At 40.2% G+C, this 15,329-nt stretch overlaps 1 protein-coding gene across 3 annotated transcripts in view; it reads left to right on the top strand.

Annotated features, from left to right (window-relative positions):
• Nucleotides 1-7,401: 7,401 nt before the first annotated feature.
• cdc42ep1a (CDC42 effector protein (Rho GTPase binding) 1a) overlaps nt 7,402-15,329 on the top strand; it is a 13,508-nt gene continuing 5,580 nt past the window's right edge. The window contains exons 1-2 of one of the 3 annotated variants that reach the window (XM_020620364.1): nt 7,402-7,512; nt 13,234-13,408. The gene's annotated coding sequence lies outside the window, so the exon portion shown is untranslated. Of the gene's footprint in view, nt 7,513-9,544; nt 9,715-13,233; nt 13,409-15,329 lie in introns of those variants that run through there. The other 2 variants (XM_020620363.1, XM_020620366.1) reach the window with 2 other exon arrangements.

The following is a 15,329-nucleotide window of genomic DNA, read 5'->3' as shown; positions in this document are numbered from 1 at the left end:
GTTTCTAGTGCGGACTCCCCAGGTGGACATTTTGTTCCCGTCTCCTGAAAAACACAGTAGCTCTGTTATTTTAAGAGTCAAATTAACAAACAGGCCGCCGAAGGTTGGAGAGGCCTAATTTAAACCAGTCTGGACACTGGGGGCCAGCTCAGCCTGCAGAAACAGGATTTACTAACTGGTGCTCAGTCCCTGTTTTTATGTGCACCGCTGCGATATAAAGAGGATACAACCTAGCCTGAGAATTTGAATTTAATTAAGCTTGGTTTTGTTTAAAAGTGAGAATTTGTACTTCATAAAACAAGCGGTTGGCAGGCAGACTGTCTAATTTAATGTACAAAACTTGCATAAAAACACTGGGCCACTTAAAAGCATACAGTAGTTAGACTTTGAGGAGAATTTTCATTTTTCCTCCTCTTTATAATGCCTTAGAATCTATTTTCAAGGTATGATGAATGGTAGGATTAGCCTGTTTTAGCTTTATCCATGTATACTTACAGGATCAAGATGTGGCAACAAAACAACTATTCCTGTAAGTGCACTCATTATACTGTACATAACATTATAATGTTGCTGCAGTTTGGGAGGGAGACTTTTTCCAAACCAGTGCATATAATTTCGGAGGGATGTTGTTTATAATTTGAAAAAGAACTACAATACATTACAGTTCACAGCTAGATCATGGTGATTTCTTTGAGAATTACTTTGGTAATTGATTGGATTTCTTGAGCTTATGCTTCTGGAGATGGTCTTAGTGTATCTGGCAGACATTTGCACTGTGTGAAAGCAATTTCCTGGAAAGACATCCTTACATTCTGTCTGTAAAATATTCATCCTGTTTCAGCTTACTCCCTTCACACTTTCCTTCTCAGTCTCCCTTGTTGTGTCTTGTGCAAGCTTTTCTGCAACCCAACTTCATCTCCTCATTTTCTGCCCATTTCCTACTCTAATCCCATTGATCTCATTTTGACAGTGAATTGACAGTTCATTCAAGTCCTGCTCCCTTTAGTTACTAGTCTTGCATTGCACATGTAATGATAATGCTGGCTTAAATTCTCATTTCTAGTTGCCATGTGTCAATTTTGCTGGCTGAAGTAACAATTGTATAACTTGCAAATTAAGATAACATTAGCCTCATAAATTGGTTGAAAATTCAGTGTTTGGCTGACTTTTTAACATTTAGCAGATTTTGTAGGAAAGGCTTTATGGCCAAGAAGACTGAAGCTAAAGCTACAGGTCCAGGCAAAAACAATCAGCATTCTCATGAGGCAATTACTGATGTACGTAGATGATAAGGAAATAAAGAAGCACTCTTACAAACTGCAAGTGTAAACTCCTAATACTGTATCTGTGATATGGAAAAATGTAGCTCTTAAAATCAGACTGTATTTAATTCTAACATACCCCCATTTGGCTGTTTAGCTTACATACTTAAATAGCTTACTTACACTCCTAGGGCATCATATACTGACATTTTGTCAAGTACCTTTTGCATCTCATACTGACACTAAAGGGTGCGTTTTAATTACAGAATAGCATGAACTCACTTGTCTTAGTACAAAAAACATTGTGTTTAATGGGTTTGTTCAATGAAAACATAAAAGAGTGGGACAGTTTGTGTTTTATCAGCTTAGAAATACTGTGTTTGTTCATGTTGTGACTTTGGTGAAAATCAGAGCACATTTCATGACCAATTTATGCAGAAGACCAGTGCCAATACTTTTCCTTGCAACTGAAAACCCTGTGTGTCTCCCTTGGAGGACGAGGGTGCAGTTGAGCATCTTTATGTGACACAGAAGTTAACCCTTCATGATGCCAAAGTTACCTGACAAAACATCAGTATTTTAAGCCCAGGGAATGAGACTGGACTCTGGGTTTAGTAAATGTTCTGTGTATTTCATAAATACCTATGACAACTGATTCTGCTTTCATTGTTCAGGGCTTAAAAGGGAAATATTCTCTTTGCTAATGAGAGAAATGCTGATTCTTTACAACAGATGCATCACACGTCATTTGCCTACTCCAGCTGACAAAGATTAGGGTTGACTCTTATTTCTTTCAAATCAGGACTCGTTGAGGTAGCAAGCCACAGACAAGGTGGCTGAGGCCAGAAAAAACCACCTTGCCACTCTCAGACACAAAGTAATTCACAGTGAGTGGTTACCTCATCACAGACATACCTACAGTATGCGGTAAAAGGAAGGTTTGGAGGTGGAAAATGTTTGAGTTGGAAACAAACATACAAATGTATTTGTACCACAGGTCTCAATGGGGAAAACGTTTAGCTCTAAAACAATAGCAAGCAAAAAAAGGCTGCCGTCCCATCTCCTGTCTAATTGTTTGCTTGCCCCACCTACTGCTCCTCCTTCCATCACTCTCTCCCTCCCTCTCTCTGCTGTTTTCCCTCTGGTTAGATATAATCACCCCTTCATCATACTTGGGAAAGCAAAACAGTGATCATTATCTCCACATAGGAATTGTGGCCTGGTCAAAACAAAGCTGCTGTGTTGTTGTGCATATGCATGTGTATATGTGTTAGTGTATGTGTTTGTGTGCTGGGATATAAAAAGAAGCAGATACCAGCAGGTGATGTATACAGGTTACACATAGCAGTGGGCGTCTTTGTGTGTGTTTTCATAGAGGAAAACAAAATGTGTGTCAGAATACATTAGTGACTGTGTGTCTGTCATGTGTATGTGGGCTGTTGGTGTGACACAAGATTCAAGGATACAGAAATGCTGGGATCAATAACACAAAGGAAAAATGTAATTTGTGGTGAAAAATGTTGAATTTAGAATCATTCTGTAGTCAGATAAACACACAACTCGATTCAGAGTCTGCAGACCACACACAGAAAAGTGTGTGAACCAAAGATCAGTGAAACGCTGAATGTCCCATGTTTCATCTCCCCATAATACACTACATTCTGGACTCTTTTCATACACACTTACACTCATCCTTGTGTATCACAAAAATATCCACTTCGGGCCATTATGCTGAACAAGCTTTTCCAAACAAGTCAGAGATAAGCAAATGCCACAGAGTCATTTAAGTGTGTGTTTATGTGTGAGAGCCTCAAAAGGAGTTGACACAGGCTGCCCAGAGGCCTGAGAACCGGTGCTCTCATGCTTGGTTCGTCCCTCGTGTGTTAATCGGAGAAGAGTGATGAAAATGCCGGACAGAGAATAAATCAGTATTTAACAAACAAGATGGGAATTTGAAGACTATATGGTCAAACTTGTTGGAACAGAAGGTTAAACATGAAAATGACAGGGCGCCGAAACTCACAACTCTGGGAAGGACCACGTTTAAAGTGAGAGATATACAAGTCATGAGAGTTGGGGGGTGGAAGAGCAGCGTAGGCCAAGAAAAATGAAAAACAGAGGGAGAGACTGTGAAAAAGCACTAAATTTGTAATCTTGCCTCCCTTCAGGGACCCAGCTCTGAACAGCATCCAAAAAGTTGTGAGCTTTTTTGAACAAATAGCTGACATGCCTCAGAAGAGAGGCTGTTTATCTTGGGATGGAGTGAAGAGTAGAGACAAGAGGGATGCAAGCAAAGCTTGGGAGAGAGGAGGGGAGAAACAGGAACATACAGATGACAGTAGGATTTGAGATTATGCAAAAGAAATAAAAACAAGGCTGAAGAGAGATGAGATACTTGAGAAACTGGTCTGTAAAAAAAATTGAGTTTCGGCATATACGTATACAAAAATAATATTTTGCTTCTCAAACTCATAGCAACAAAGACATGAGCAACCTCAACATCAAGACAACCAGTCAGGCCAAACATAAGTTTAGATCTACTGGAGTGTGGAAGTCAAGACAAGTCAAACAGTACTTCAAACATGCAAGTCACAGAGTGGTTTAGAAAGATATGAGAGACTGGACAACACCAAGGAGTCTGCAGGAGAATAAGTGACAGATATAAATAACATGCAAAGTACTACCAGCCTCCACCGCCCATTTCTGTAGTTATATAAACACAATCCTTGTAACTGAGGCGCTAGCTTAACAGAAGTACTGACTAACAATAACTAAATACATAGCCTCCAGCAGACATATTTCACCAAAAGCTATGACATAGTGAAAGTACAGAGCATAAAAAGATTCAAAAACCATGCAAATGTAAATGAGAGATTATTACCTACACACCATTAAGAGCACCCTTTCAATGTTCTGTAATGAATCCAGTGTGCAAAAAATTTCAGAGTAGAGTAGGCTAGACTGAATTGAATTTTAGCTAGGGCTAACAATAAAAAATATAAATAAATAAATAAATAAAACCAAAGCATGGAAGATAAATGTGTCTACATCTCTTGCAGCTTGAAATGAACACAAACAAACTACACTGAACAAAATTATAAACGCAGCACTTTTGTGTTTGCCCCCATTTTTCATGAGCTGAACTCAAAGATCTACGACTTGTTCTATGTACACAAAAGGTCTATTTCTCTCAAATATTGTTCACAAATCTGTCTAAATATCCATCGACCTCACAGGTGTGGCATATCAAGATGCTGATTAGACAGCATGGCTAATGCACAGGTGTGCCTTAGGCTGGCCACAATAAAAGGCCACTCTAAAATGTGCACTTTTATCGAGTTGATCAGGTTGTTGATTGTGGCCTGTGGAATGTTGGTCCACTCCTCTTCAATAGCTGTGCGAAGTTGCTGGATATTGGCAGGAACTGGAACACGCTGTCGTATACACCGATCCAGAGCATCCCAAACATGCGCAATGGGTGACATGTCTGGTGAGTATGCTGGGATGTTTTCAGCTTCTAGGAATTGTGTACAGATCCTTGCAACATGGGGCTGCACATTATCATGCTGCACCATGAGGTGATGGTCGTGGATGAATGGCACAACAATGGGCCTCAGGATCTCGTCACGGTATCTCTGTGCATTCAAAATGCCATCAATAAAATGCACCTGTATTCGTTGTCCATACCATAACCCCACCCCCATGGGCCACTCGATCAACAACGTTGACATCAGCAAACTGCTCACCCACACAACGCCATGCATGGTGTCTGCCATCTGCCCTGTACAGTGAAAACCGGGATTCATCCGTGAAGAGAACACCTCTCCAAAGTGCGGGACACCATTGAATGTGAGCATTTGCCCACTCAAGTCGGTTACGACAAACTGCAGTCAGGTCAAGACCCCAATGAGGATGACGAGCATGCAGATGAGCTTCCCTGAGACGGTTTCTGACAGTTTGTGCAGAAATTCTTTGGTTATGCAAACCGATTGTTGCAGCAGCTGTCCGGGTGGCTGGTCTCAGACGATCTTGGAGATGAAGATGCTGGATGTGGAGGTCCTGGGCTGGTGTGGTTACACATGGTCTGTGTTTGTGAGGCTGGTTAGATGTACTGCCAAATTCTCTGAAACGCCTTTGGAGACTTAGAGAAATGAATATTCAATTCACAGGCAACAGCTCTGGTGGACATTCCTGCAGTCAGCGTGCTAATTGCAATTACTATGTCACACCTGTGAGGTGGATGGATTATCTCGGCAAAGGAGAAGTGCTCACTAACACAGATTTAGACAGATTTGTCAACAATATTTGAGAGAAAAAAGGCCTTTTGTGTACATAGAACAAGTTGTAGATCTTTGAGTTCAGCTCATGAAAAATGGGGGCAAACACAAAAGTGTTGCGTTTATAATTTTGTTCAGTGTAAATGATTTTGCCGTTTAAACCTGTCACAGCAGGCTACACAGCACTGACATACGCTCACTAACTAGTTGTTAACTTTGCCTTTTAGTGCTGGTCAGGTAGCACACAGTGGGATTATTGGAGTCTTTTGCTACACTAGGAAAGCAACGAGAGTGAACCAAATCAGAAAAACCAAAACAATTGGCCGAAAGATGCTAAAAACCTCCAAGTGAATGTCATCTCTCAAAATACTGGATCCTGACTGACAAGTAAACATTTTGTCCCAACAAATACTCACATTCGATGGTGTCATCTCACAGCTCTGTTGGGTGTTGGCTGTGTTGAATGAATTTGTGTTGAAGCTGGTGTGAAGCCAATGCTAAGTGGGCAGAGGGGGCAGGAGAAGACACCACTCAGGTGTGCTGCACACACACACACACACACACACACTAATCCTCAGATGTCCTTCAGTACTCTATGTACAGATTACAGTGCTAAATGGTGTCTTTCCTTAAATCACATTCAGCCCTAAACAAATTATAAATCAGCGGATGCTCTAATTATAAAGTTGATTAAACAACTGAATTAGTCAAAATGAAAACACTTGAAGGTGCATCTCTCAAAACACTGGATCCTGACTGACAAGTAAACATTTTGTCCCAACAAATGAATGAAGGTACCAGAGGTGGAAGTAAATCACACATGTGCAAATCATAAGCAAGTCTCAAGTTACAGTGGCGAACCAAACAAATCAAGTCCAATCCCTAGTCAAACATGTCACAAGCTAAGTCATACTAAATTATAATGTTATTGGAATATCATATATTTAAGCGAAACATTCACAAACCTCCTCTGATTATGAATTATGCATTCATGCGTGATAAACTAACCCTTAGCTATTAAATAGAAAAGGCATGCCTTTCATTGCTATCAGAAACTCTTCTCACTGTGTAATCAATTCAAAGCCAAGTCTAACAGCTTAAACGTAATATTAGCTTCTATGATACCTGCATCCTGTGACCTGCGTTACCCTCTGCTGGTCTGTCACTTTCTGGTAGGTTTCCAGGTTTGTGCACATTGCACTAAAAATCACCCAGTTGTATTTCAGAAACAAAACCTAACTTCTCAATATCAAAAAATGCAAATAGTTAATAAATAAAAGTAATTGAGTCATGTCTCAAGTTTGAGTCAAGTCTCAAGTCATGAATACCAAGTCAAAGTCAAATCTTTTATCAGTTTTATTCAAGCAAGTCTCAAGTCCTCAAATTTGCAAATTAATTTGCAACTTAAGTCTGACTTCAGTCAAGTCATGTGACTTGAGCTCCCCCACCCCTGGAAACCAATCAGCAACCATTAACCAAAGGTTTCACTTAGGTTAATCTAGTCTTTGTCATTAGAGGAATTTGCCAAACCAGGACATTTGCTTTGTTATAATGCAGGACACTGCCTTGATTGATGCCATGAGGCAGGAAATTAAATAGATTGTCTGTAATTTCTGTGTACATGTATGTATATTGTAATGCACTTTACTACTCAAACTAATTCATCATGTGTAAACATAGCACAAGCGAAGCCTATTCCAATTGAGGAAGGGTGTTGTCTAAAACAGTGAACGATGGTTACTTACCAGATTGTGTGTGTGATTATGTTTACTTCCTCCTGCCTGTGTGTGAACATGTAAGTGTGTGTCTGTGTGTGTGGTACCAGGGAAGCAGGCGCAGCAGGGAAGTGTTGTAGCTCACTCATAAGTGGCATGTGGCTGCGATGTCATCGGCCGTGGAGAGCACTGGCAGACAATCAGGCCACTTCGGAGCTGTAACGACAGACAGGCCTGTTACATGACTCGGAGGACAAGGTGAGGATGCCTCTGTTCCTGTTGATAAGGCTCTGTTTCCTGTTGGCCAGGTCAGCATTGACGTGCACTTCACCTCTGATAGATGTTGTTCTCTGAGTGTGGGATGAGGCTTTGTAGCAGTCAGCCATGGAGCAGTTAAATGAATTGGTTTAAATCTGAATTTGCTGAGGTGTTTAGGTAAGACTCTACTTACCTCATCAGCATAAACTTCAAAGCTCATCCACAATAGAGGAAAAAGAACTTGTCCTTCTGATGGAAATGCTGTACTGTAGATGAACTGTTTTTGCACTAATGAAATGGTGATGCACAGACTCCTCTCCAAATTTAAGAACAAAATACAAACTGTATCCTTCTCTACTGTACCATAAAGAGTGGTTAGTGAGCTGTTCATCAAGTGACTCACTGGACTGAACTCTTTAGTTTCTTTGGTTGAATTATTACAAACATGAATAGACTGTGTGCAGTTTACTGACGTCATTTTTTCAGGGTGAATATTACAGCCCTACCAACTGTGTCAAACTCATGAAACGCATGTATAGCTAAAAGACAATATAAACTGTAATTTATATTTTAACAGCAGAAATATCACAAATAGTGATGCATGAAATGGCTATACTTATACATTTTGGGAAATATACTAACTTCCTTTCTTGTTGAAAGTTAAATGAGATGATCATTACCATTGTCATGTCTGTCCAAACAGCCTGTTGAAGCAAGATGATGCTAAGTTTAGCTTAGCATGAACACTAGAAACAGCTAGCTTGGATTTCTGAATGTAAAAAAACATCTTCCAACAGCTCTAAAGAAGTCAGTGTTTCCTGGTAAACTTTAACTTGTCATTTTTTACATTTGTACAGATTAAGCAAATGCAATACAAATAACAGCTTTCTGCTGCATTCATACAGAGCCATTAGTGTTTCAAGTCATTATGCTAGGCTAACATCTCTTTGTTGTAGCTTCATATTTACTGTACAAACACGAGAGTATGTCTCAACTACTCCTGTAATAAATACAACAGCTCATATTACTCTCAGCAAATGGCAGGTGGACTAAAGCTAGGCTGTAGTTTTATTTTGGTTAATCTAATGCACAAAAAGCCCTCGGCAAAAGTCAGTCGGATTTCATCTTAAACTGAATCACATCTAAGTGTGGCAAGTTATTGGATGTTAAGGCAAAGTGAGTCATGGTGAAACAATTTCATAACTATGTTCCCTCTAGCTGAAAGTCAGCTGATAAAACCATATGATTACAGTTTGATGAGAACTGGTTGGCATAGTGTTTTATTCTCTTGTAAATTCAGACAAGCCTAAAAAGTGTTTATGGATAGGCAACATAGGCTACTCCCATTTCTTTAAAAATCCCCACCAATAACTGTTTTATTCTGGACTGTGAATAACACAAAAATCACATCTCAGCAAAACTTGTCACAATTAAAGCTACAGTAAGTAACTGAAGGTGGCACTAGCATGAAACTCCAAATCAATCCACTCTGCTCTGCCCAGCGCTCCCTGGTCCTGTTCCACCAAGCCCTGCCCAGCTCTTCAGATATCTGTTGTTATGAAATTACAGTAAATGAGAATGCAGCAACACTTCAACACGCTCATCAAGCAGAAATAACTGAAAAGCTCTGACTGGTTACAAAGGCCAGTCCCACTCAAAACCTTTAGAAGTTAATATCTCTGCACTGCTGCCAGTGCTGTTCACTGAGTCTGGGTCACAGGAGACTTGGACAGCACCTCTCCACATTAACACAAGTTTTGAACATGTTTCTACAACAAAAATATGTTTAAAAAAGTTACACACTGTAGCTTTAACTGTGACAACTAGGGAGCCTCCAGCACCGGGTTCACATTTGAAGTAGAGCGCCCAACGCTGCCTCGTTTCTCTACACGCATTAGTTCAACTGCTTCCAGTCGTGTTGACAAGTCAATTTGTGCGTTGTAGAGACATCAGATTGACGAGGCAGTGTTGGAGCCGCTGGTATGGTCCCCTCACGCTCTCATTGGTATTTGGTCCCCGGCCCGCCCCTTTCCCCATCCTCCGCGCTGCGCCGCTCCACAGCCCCGCGGCACCAACGGGGCAGTCCAGCTACACCACCGCCTCACTCGGACCGACCTGGAATGTATTTCTGCTGGAAACATAATTAAGCTGGAGTCCGCCAGTCTCCTTTTATTTTTTTTCACCGTGTCGCGGTTTCCTGGGGTGAGTTTATAGCCTATACATTTTTGAAGTTAAATCACTCTAACACAGTGATAAGTGAATGGTAACTGTATGCCAGTTTTGTTTAATACAATATTCATTTAGAAACAAACTGTGTTTGCAGTAGGAATAGTCAGTTTATTGATATTATTCGGTGAATGTTTTAGTTGATCTGTGAAATGTAAAATGCTGCTATAGTACACGTTATATACACATTTCTGAGACATTTATTTTGTTTGCTCAACTTATTACAGTAACTTTTGTCTGTTATTGTTGTTGGGTGACTGTCATCCTGTTATAATGAAGTTTTTTGTCTACTAAAACCATTCATAAGTTTCTTGGGAGACATCTTACTTCTGTGGAGAGAAATGAAACGTTATTTCACTTATGGCTTGTAAAAATATTGACTGAAACTAAGCTGTTATCAGACACTGTGTTAACAGTCTAGTGTATAAGGTTGCTGCATAAGTTGTTTTAGTGTTGGGAGTCTTTTCTCTGATGTCAGACATGAAACTCAAACCTGTCCTCATATTTATATTCAGTAGGAGCAGCAGCAGCGGTATATCATTACTGTTCCCCCACTGCTGCCTTGGTCAGAGTTAACTCTGGCAGTGCTTTCATTATCATCACTCTGCCTTGTGATTACAGCAGTGCCATGACATAACCTGTCCATTTTCATACTTGTCACTGACATTACCAAGATGTAAGCTACAATGATTAAGTGCAACATGGGGCTGTGAAATTGAAGTCTATGGCCTGAGAGCGTTTTAATCATGAAGACAAACAAACAGCACACTGTTGGAGTCATTACAAATTGGGGGTAATTGCTTTTTGACCCCGACAGCCTGCCAGTCAGGCACAAGGGAGGCCACTATGTGAAACACCACACACACGCCCACACACATTGATAAAAGACCTTGTTGGCCCACCAGTAAACAAACACACAAGAGGTGATCAATAACAATAACATCCAGTCGACAACATGCAGTGGATTTGCTGCATACTGTGTGTGGCATTTTTACGTGTGACTGGCTCTGTAATTCCCCCAGTTAGTTTCCCTAGAGTAGGCGTACAGCGCATCCTCCTTGAAGATGTGCTTTGATATTTCCGTGTCAGACTCCTCTAAGCGCTCAGCTCAGCCAGCAGCACGTGATTAAGATATATATGTAACATATTTCCTGTACATCCCCATCATATGATTTATACTATTGACACAGCACTTTTCAAAGGTTTTCATTAGTAAGTAAACTGTTTGTCCTTGTTTATTCCCTATCTTTTTTTTTTTTTTACTCTGAGGGGATGTTTTTGTGACCTTTGGGTGTCATTGAGGCAACCACACAGGAACACTTTCAGAGGTGCAAACTGAATCTGGCTGCTGTGTTTGTTTTCACACCACAGGATTCCCTAGCTTTTTTTTCTTTTGTGGCCACATGGTGATGTAGGGGAAAAGGGTCTTTTTTCTGCCATCACCAAGTGGTCACAGCTTATTCAAACAACATGATCAAACCCCAAGTAGAGGAATATGCTGAGTTTTAAGAAAATGCCATGTTGGTCAAATACTGGTCAACAACCAGCAGGTAATGCAGCCAATTGGTTGGTCGCTGCTGTGACTTTTGGCTGTGTGAGGGAAATACGTATAGCCAAGCAAGTTTGTTCTCAGAATTGTGACTTTAAAGTTGACTTTTACAGAATTTTCAGAACCCAAGTTTTTTAGTGGTCCTAATCCTCCTCTATAATCAACTCTCAAATGTTGTGAGCAAATTTTAAACTAGTTCTATAGTTTGCTAATTACAATTTAGCAAGTTGCTTCAAATATTTTTAGAAATAGTTTTAGTGGACTCTGCAGGTGAGCCAAGCCATCATGATTTTTACTTGAAAACTGAAAAGCAGACGTAGGTTCAAGTCTGCTTGTTGACTGGCTGATGTCCAAACTCCAATTGCATGTGACCCTTTCTCATGATGATTGATGTGGACAATTTACAAAGTTTTCCCAGCTCTGCATAGTTTCCACCTCTGCCTGTTCTCCTTGAACCTATGCAATGCAAATCCTCAATGTAAAACTTAGAATACTACAATAAGAAAAAGGAGCGGCAAACTGGGGGGAGTAAATTGTAACTGCCAGTTCCAGGAGACGCAGGAAGCAGAGAGCCTCGGAGAGTATGGATTTTTGTTGAAGAATGAAAATGTTTTTTTGGCTGCGGAGGAAGTGTAGCTGTGTTTTGCTTGGACTCAAACTGAACCTGGATGGTGCAAATAGGAACATAATTGAAAGCCAAAGGGTGAACCTAAAATATGCAGCCTTATCTTGTATGTTTGTTCACCTGGTTAGCGGGGTTAGTGAGTGAAGGACTTGAGAAGAGAGGGAGAGAGGAGGGAGGAGAAGACCTGTGATAAAATACAAAGTCCATTGCTTGTTTTACTCCAGACAAAGTAAGGCAGAGTAAACATTTTTGAGTTAAAGTCACCAAAAGTAGAAGTTATGTGTTTGTGTGTGGGCCCAAGTGTAAGTGTGTAAAGAAGACACAAGAAGAGAAAATGAAGGAGAAGAAAATAAATGTCATGGCAAGACTGAAAAACCAATGAGCATGAAAGAGATGGAAGAACCAGAAGGAGAAATAAAAACTGAGGAAAGAGGAGAAGAGAGGATGGCAGACAAAAAAAAGGAGATTCAGATCCAAATGTGGCTTTAATCAGCACTGAGGTTGAGAAGAAGGATGTTTGATGCTAGTAATTGAGAGAAAGATTCTGCCGGCTGATGTTCTGCTTAGGAATGTGTTCAAACACACACAATACACAACACACACACGGCTCCTATTAGACTGTGGTTACTCTGGTTTATATCCAGCAAAGCCACCTCAAGCAAATACTATACATAGTGTCAGGGAAATATTTTATTGAGCCTCTCTGTGATGTATGAATGTTCTGAAATCCCCTTATTTTCCTAAAGAAATCCACTTAAACCGGAAGCATGCTGACCTAAGACTCAAGTTTTAATGCAAAATACCCTCATTTGATCATAAACCCACTACAGAAAACAGCCTCCCCTGTCAACAGCCATGGAGTCTGGCCTACTGGGATCTTGTTGCACGGTTTCTGGGTACTGCAGTTCAAACTGTTTTCATACAGTTGTCAGATATCTTATCTGGTACAGTGCTGAAAAAGAGCTTATCAGTGTCTGACACAACACATCGAGTTCCATTAATTGCACTTATGATATGGCAAGAAAGCTGTAGTGGAGAGTGCTAGTTATTAATTTATCTAAAAAAAAAAAGAAAATTCAAACTGCATGGAAACGTGAAATCAAACAGTGGCTTATAAAAACATCTTCTGCTATACTTATTTCTTAAAATCATTCCCTCCATCCATATTTCTGACCCAATTTGCCATCCTTCCCCTACACTCCTTTTTGTGAAAATGTAACAAAAAACCATCTTTCCATCACTTCTCAATATGCCTCACTTCAGATTAAATTGACTCCATCCTTCCTAAAATTCATTTTCTCTTTTATTTCCTCTGTGACAGGAATCAGAACCAGGACCAGCCAGGGAGGGTGGTAGCAGCCAGGCCGTACGCAGTAAGAGGCGTGCTACTAGGGGTAACGGAGGCAACTGAGGTTTAGAGGACAATCCACATATGAGTACATATGAGTAGCCCCTGATGAGACATCCCCTGCTCTTTTCCAGTGTCCAAGACTTAGGTAGGAGGCTGCTATTAGGATGATAACATTACTTTTTCATTTATTAAAGACTCAAAATACAATTTTTTTGTCCTTGTGACACTTTTTGGGCCATTTTATGTACTGGCTGCTGTATTTGAACTCAGAAAAGAGAAGAGTAAGTACAAAGAAGGACCACAGAGACGAGGGAAAATAAGTGCAGTTGGATGGGAGCATATGTGCAGATAAAATGAGCTTTGCTTCACTGGTCCCAGTACATAATAGGAGGTGGAGGGAGCAACCCCATCTAAGCTGTGGTTGAAGGTCATTAACAGGATTACATGCAGAGACAAAACATCAGAGCCTTCTATACTTATTGGCCCCATGTGTATTCCTGTAGTACAATAGATTTTCAATTACTCTGAGTTTTTTTTTTTTGTGATAACCTACATATAGCAAGACAAACCTTTTCCCTTACTGGGAAGAGCATAAGTGCCTTAATCACTGAGGTGGCATCACACGTCAGCATGGTTCATGGGAACAAGTGCAAGGTCTCTGCAGGCTTACGCCACATCAGACTCAACATCACACGTCAGTATAGTAGTCCCTGGCATCCTTGGTGAGCCTCAAAATGGCTCTGCTCAGTGCTGGTATGTGGTGTTTCCTCCCTTTCTGCTCCCAGATGCCCCTATTAAACCCCAGCTGGGGAAGTGGAGCAGAGGCCCTGGGACTGTGGTCAGCAGCAAAGTAGAAGGGCTGCCTCTGACCTGACGCAATCCCAATCTCATGAACCATAGCAGGGTATTAATGAAGCCAGACAGGGTCATGCATGTGTGGGAGGCCTGCTGACATTTAGCTGCTGCAGTGGAAAGCTTAAAGAGAACCAGAGGTTCACGTCAGGACTGCCACATGCTAAAAAAAAACTATAAAAAAAAAAAAACTAGATATCCTTCCAACTACACATGACAGATATTTTTATCTACCTTTATTAATTTCTTACAAACTTATAGAAGTAATGTTAAGCCAAAACCAACAGCAGTAAAGGGCTGTCGATCAAGTAAATACATAAATGAATACTACTGTTAGTCAAATAATTAAAAGAGCAAAACAAAAAATGTTTACTTTACCTTATTAATGTTATACAGAAATACATATGGTGTGTGAGAATGCTAAGTAGCTAGCCAACTTTGTTAGTGTTAGCTTACTGGCTAAAATGTTTTAGCTGCTATTACAAGAGTTTTGCTTGCTTGTTGTTGTGATGCATTTTGCAACTACATTCTTCGCAGTAGCCACTGGAGGTGAAGCCACAGTATTAAATCATCCCAGATAAACCCCTTTTTATATAATCAAGTAACATTAAAACAAACTCCTCGGCAAAGCGACTCCTTGTGCACAAATTAGCGTGATAATTTCTATACCTAAAATAACAAAAATCACCTCTGGGAAAAAGTTATTTGATTTGTACTTTGTAGTTTTTAGTTTGGTTCGTTTCCTATCTGCTAACAGAGACAGAGTGGGAGTCGTCTTTATATACAGTCTATGGTTTATACAATAGTGCTCTAGCAGGACTTTGAATATGACTGATTACCTGCACAAAAGTTAGCTTCAACTAGGTAGCCAGCTAACACTAATCCTTTAGATTTCTTTTGAGTCTATATTTTTATAAATAGTGTTACAATTGTAAATATTCAGCTAAATTTTTGACACAACAGATTTTCTCAACTTTTTAATTTAGTTTCAGAGCTCCATACACCAGCAGTCAAGCAGTACAGCCAAGTAGCAGCAGTGGTTTTTTCTTATCACGAAATGTTTATCGCTTCCTGTCTCGCTGAGCATACTTTGCCTGTTTATAAACAAATTTAGCCTGCTGCTCTGGTTTAGAAGCTTGATAAGTGTTTTCAGTGAAATGTAAAATGAACTTTTTGTAACTTTCACACCAGACAAAGCAGGACAAAATGGCAGC

Source organism: Monopterus albus, unplaced genomic scaffold, assembly GCF_001952655.1.
Source record: "Monopterus albus unplaced genomic scaffold, M_albus_1.0 scaffold236.1, whole genome shotgun sequence".
NCBI classification, from domain to species: Eukaryota; Metazoa; Chordata; class Actinopteri; order Synbranchiformes; family Synbranchidae; genus Monopterus; species Monopterus albus.
Note: the sequence above shows the minus strand (reverse complement) of the source record. Positions and strands in the feature narration are given on the sequence as shown.